The sequence below is a fragment of the Tupaia chinensis genome, unplaced genomic scaffold (genome assembly GCF_000334495.1).
Source record: "Tupaia chinensis unplaced genomic scaffold, TupChi_1.0 Scaffold000500_1, whole genome shotgun sequence".
NCBI lineage: Eukaryota > Metazoa > Chordata > Mammalia > Scandentia > Tupaiidae > Tupaia > Tupaia belangeri.
Window position 1 is genome coordinate 31,533 of NW_006160012.1, and position 5,456 is coordinate 36,988.

Below are 5,456 nucleotides of genomic sequence, written 5' to 3' on the forward strand. Positions count from 1 at the left end.
CTAACATCCCTTGTTCTCATGTGGGAATGAGGCCATCTTGTGTAACAGAGGATCCTCTCTTACCTAGTAAGTTCCTTCTCACAGCCTATGGTCATGTCCTTGAGTGGTGTGATCTTATTTTGAATCTCTGGGAAATTTTCTCAAAACTGCCTCAGTTTCATCTATGACCCTTCCATCTATTTCATTGGTCCTTGAAGTACAGTTTCAGAGCTGACCTGAGTCTTACCAGGGCCTTCAATGGAACGGGTATTTCTGTGGAGGACAACACCAGGGGTGCAAGCCCAGCAGGAAGATGAGTGGAGGCACATTTGCCCTGACAGACACAACTGAGACAAAGGAAAGGAAGGCCCTGCATGGTTAGAGAAAATAGAGTGTTGTCATGCTGTATCCCTCACTCTGGGGAATGATGCATCTCTGCACTGCTTCTCATCTCACTGATTTTAAACTGCTGGGCATGCTCTTAGACTTCTTTGGGCTTTATGCTCACTAAGTTCCACATGCTCTCCCACCATTTACTCCACAATCCTATCTCATATTCCATTATAGGTCAACCCAACGTGTCCTTCCTGCCTCATGGAACACAAGATTCTTGCACATTGATGAAGACTGGGTTGAAGTGATCATTTCCTCAGAGGAACTCCCAGCACTGTCAAGGACAGTGGCTTTTATGTTCTCATTGTCAGATGACTGCTTATGAGGACAGGTTAGCTGGAAGCAGAGGGCCTGGAACTTCCAGGAGAGTAATCATGGTAATAACACCTCCAACATAGATCCAGGTCCTGTTGCGTTTGTAAAGGAAGCTGGATCCCTAAGGACTGAGTTTGTAGTTTGAACCCTTGACCTGGTGTTTTCAACATCATGCTAGGTACCTGTGTGTATGCCCAAAAGACCTGGTAGGTGAAATAGATGGGAAAGGAAGGATGAGCAATGAACAGCTCAAGGGACATAAATAACTTGAAAATGCAATTATTTTATATTTGGCAGTCAAAACTTACATCCTTTGTGGTCTGACTCTGCATCCTTTGTGGTCTGACTCTCCACATCACCAAGCTTTGGTCCCCTTTAGGTGAAACAACTTTCTGTGACTTGAAGTAGTTTTCTGTACAATTAGCAAGGCTTCTAGGACTAAAAGGCTGTAGGTCTCCTCTTCCTGAGGAGGTCAGTGGACTTCCAGACTGACTGTGGGAATGTAAGGCCTATCCTGCAAACAGACCTAGATTTCACTGGGCCTATTGGCCACTGCCACCTCCAATTATCCCTGTCCCCACAGTGACATATGACTTATATTGCAGACCCTCAAAATCTATCAGGAACTTCTGACTTTCCTTCATCTCCTAAGAGTCAGGGAGAGATGGGGGGATTCAGATGTTCTGCTATGCCCCAAAACATCCTTGACTTTTTCACAGAGCATCAGTTGACTGTTTTTGTCTCATGGGAAAAAGATTCTGTATTGAAGAAAGCAAGATTTCCCTTTTACCACAGTAGTCTCTCTTCATGGTGTCACTTAAAGTTACAGATGTTTCCGTTTTAGCAACTTTATCTTTACACTCCTTTAAAACAGGCACTTTGAAGTATCATCCTGTTTTTCTCAGTGTAACCTAAACAGTGCTTTTCTTATGGCACCTCCACAGAACCTTGAGTTAGATAGAAGTTCATTTGGTTGACACATTGAGTCCAATAGTGATGAGGCATCCTAATAATGGTTTAGTCTAGGGGCTAGCAGGAGGAGCGGACATTAAGGCATTGGATTTACACTGGCCAAGCACAGTTGAAGTTCTTCACCTGGCAGCTTGAAAATCACACTAGGCACATATGTAGGCATGCACAAATCCTGAGAGGGAAATGAAGGTGAAGGGATTGTAGTGTGGTCATCCTCTTTGGAGGATGATTTCTCACTTTTCCTCTGTCTCTTTTTCTCTCTAGCAAGTGTATGTGCTCTGTGGCAAAAACATAAAAACAAAACAAACACAAAAGGTTTATTCTATTGTGTAAAACAACGGGCAACTCTGTGCCAGCAACAGGAATCAATAACTGGAATTTCAGCTCTTTGTCCACCTGAGAACTCTCAAGAATCTTGCAAAGGTTTCCCCATTCTCATCAAACTGTAGGTAAAATTCCCACTTCCTCTCTTGTAAGAGGATAGCAGAAATAGAGTTTATCTTAGTGAGAGAAAGAGAAGAATCATATCTAAAGTTTATCAGAGAGAGGACACACAATCGTTCATCACACTGGTATGGTTAACCTAGATAACTTACTGAATTTCTGCAGCTAGTTGTCCAGGGAGTAGGCAGTAGCCTCCAATGTAGAGAATTTCTCTTTGGGATCTCTGTACTGCTGTTCACTCACTGTTGGTTGAGAATGCAATTGCTGACAAACCTCTAAGGCATTCATTTCTTGCCTGGGATCAAACAAAAGGCTGACGGATCCTGTCATGCTGCTCATTGAGACAAAAGAGACACAGTAGGGACTGGAGAAAAGAAACCCAGATGAATGCGTTAATAAAAGAAAAATGTATTTCATTTTGGCTTCATTTGGAATGATGGATGAAAATAACTGTCAACAATATCTTATGGTTGTGAGTAAGTTGAGCAATACTCCACAGGACTGGAAAGCATTTTACCAAAACATGTTTAAGAATTAAAGCTCAGAGCTGAGACTCTCCTCTGGCTCAGTTGCCAACAGGAGTGAAGGACGTTGGGCTCAGGGTGCCAGGTAATAACTTGCAGTTGCCATAACAGAATCAGAATATTGGTGATGTCATGGGATGCTAGGAGCCCCTGCCTTCTGATCTCCTAGGCCATGCTGATTACAGGGCCACCTAGTCTCTCCTCAAGGTCAGCACTGATAGGAGCCCAACCTCAGTAGCTTCCAGCAGTAATAGTCACATATGTATTACCTTTTGGTCATCCTGCAAACCTACGTCTTTCCCAAAATATCTCAGTCTGATTTTGTTTTGTTTTGTTTTGTTTTTATTTTTGTTTTTCTTTTTTGCCTCATTCTTTTTTTTTACATTTTTTTTTCATTTTATTTTCTTCCATACATTCAATCACATTATTATTTGTCTTATAAAATGGATATTTCAACAGGTGAAATATTTCTCCCTAGTACTGTTGATAAAACTACGAAATATCTTCAACAGATAATACCACACCTCTTTGTGCCATTAATGCTTTGTCTCCTTGCCCCTCCCCCAAATGTCCTTCCTCAGACCCTCCTCTTTCACACACACCATATCTGGTATTTGCCTCATTCTTATGTGTGTATAAAATAACCAAAGTGATGGGAGCAGCAGTTAGTGTAATGGCTATATTGCCAGACTCCCACATAGTCGACTGCGGTTCAAGTCCCGGACCTGGTGGCTTAAACTCACTCCAGGCATGTGTGCGTGCGTGCGTGCCCAAGATCCCTAGAGGAGAATGGTGGAGAAGGCATTGTGGAGTTGCCATCTCCCCTGGGGGGTGATTTCTCACTTTCTGTCAATCTATCTTTCTGGAGAGTGCATGTGCCCTAACAAAAACCTCTCAAAAAAAAAAAAAGTTAAAAAAAAATAAATAAAATAACCAAGGTGAAAATAAGTTCTTAAGTTTTAATTTCTTAATGGCTATCGAGGAGTCACTCTGCAATGTTTTGAACTCTCAATAGGGCTCACTCCTTTTGCTCTGGTGAAAACAGTACCTTTGTAATGTAGGAAGTAAGCAACTTATTTATGAATTCCTTCTTTGTGTCTGGTCCTACTTTTAAGTATATTTAAAAATTATGGGGAAAAGCAATATGTAATACTAAATTAAATAACATTTACTAAAAAATGATTCTGTCCTAATATCTCAATATTCTCACTGACTTCCATTCCTAAGTTTGCCTCGTTTTTACTTGCTGGGCAGATTTTGACTTTTTATTCATCTAAACTATGTTGGACAACACTACCTCCTTAGGTCCTCTTCAACTCTGGGTTACTTTCATGTGTGTGTGTGTGTGTGTGTGTGTGCGTGTGTGAAAACACTGTATTTCTGTGGGACATGTTCAGAGAGAGAACCTGAGGTGTGGGGACATGCTCTGAGCAAACACCACCTGTCCTTTTGAGCTTTGGAAGAACCTCTTAACTTGTGCTTTCCTTGACTCTTGCTGCAGACAGAGCAAGGATGGAAATTGCTAGGGGCATTCCAACAGACACATCTGATGGACTTTAAGAAACATCTTGATCCAAATTAGCAAGGTCCAATCTCTGCTCTGCACCTGAGGTGTGGGGACATGCTCTGAGCAAACACCACCTGTCCTTTTGAGCTTTGGAAGAACCTCTTAACTTGTGCTTTCCTTGACTCTTGCTGCAGACAGAGCAAGGATGGAAATTGCTAGGGGCATTCCAACAGACACATCTGATGGACTTTAAGAAACATCTTGATCCAAATTAGCAAGGTCCAATCTCTGCTCTGCATCTCAAAGGTTCTTTAGCTTTCTCTGGGTGGGTTAGTGCACTCCTTATAGAGAAGTTCTTTAGCCTTCTTCCCCACACCTGTGGGAGGCTGTGCACCAGTGAGTCTGCTGAGGCAGTAGTGTTATAGGGTGGTGGCCATTTTTTGAAGGGTGACCATTTCAGGTTATTATATTTGTCAGCCTCGGCCTCTAGGATTTCCTTCTCTGAACTAGTTCATGACTCATTTTTCTTTGGCTCTTATAGAGCCCTAAGGTTATTTTTCTTTTTTAGTTTTTTGGATTTTTTGGGTTTTGTCTCGCCTTCAGGGTTTTTAACTTCTTCCTCACTATCTAGGGAAATAAGATCCTCTCCCTGTTCTTTTTTAATTTTAGAATCCTTGGTTAGATTGACCATAGTGGCAAGGGATTCTTTTAAGTTGTGAATGAATAGTTCATGCTGACAAAGCTCTTGTCCCATTATTACCCTTATTACTTATGAGTAAGCAACCTTTGTTACTTACCAGGATGATTCTCTGCCGTCCCCTTCTGGATGATTCTCTGTCATCCCCTTCTGGACGATTCTCTGCTGTCCTCTTCCATTTTCCTCTGCGGCCTTTCTTGGGACGATTCTCTGACGTCCCCTTCTCAGGTGCTCTTCACTGGATCCTTCATACTCAGGTCCCTGTTTGGGCGCCACGTGTTCTGACCCACAGGACAACTGAACAGATTTCCTGAGGGAAGGAGTGAGAGACAGGATGAATGGCGCAATGTTGCAGCACAGGGATGACACAGTGTTACAACTCTTCAGGGTCATCCGTTTATTGTGGGCCAGGGATCGTGGTTATATACATGTTGGTCGGCAGTGATTGGTTATTAAAAGATGGGTTATGATTGGTTGCTTTTGTGGACCAATCATGAGGTACTAGATATGCAAATATGAGGGATTCTAGTGGCCAATCAGAGTATAGTTTTGAAGGTGATGTTTTGAAGGGGAGCCAGTCATGGCCTTTGTCATTGTGTAATTGTTTGCTCTCTGAGCCTAAGAT

At 42.3% G+C, this 5,456-nt stretch overlaps 1 long non-coding RNA gene across 1 annotated transcript in view; it reads right to left on the reverse strand.

The window, feature by feature from the left end:
- Positions 1-2,669, reverse strand: part of LOC102482142 (uncharacterized) — a 7,286-nt gene extending 4,617 nt beyond the window's left edge. The window contains exon 1 of the long non-coding RNA XR_335701.2: positions 2,256-2,669. This is a non-coding gene — a long non-coding RNA (uncharacterized LOC102482142). The remainder of the gene's footprint in view (positions 1-2,255) is intronic.
- Between the last annotated feature and the right edge of the window lie 2,787 nt (positions 2,670-5,456).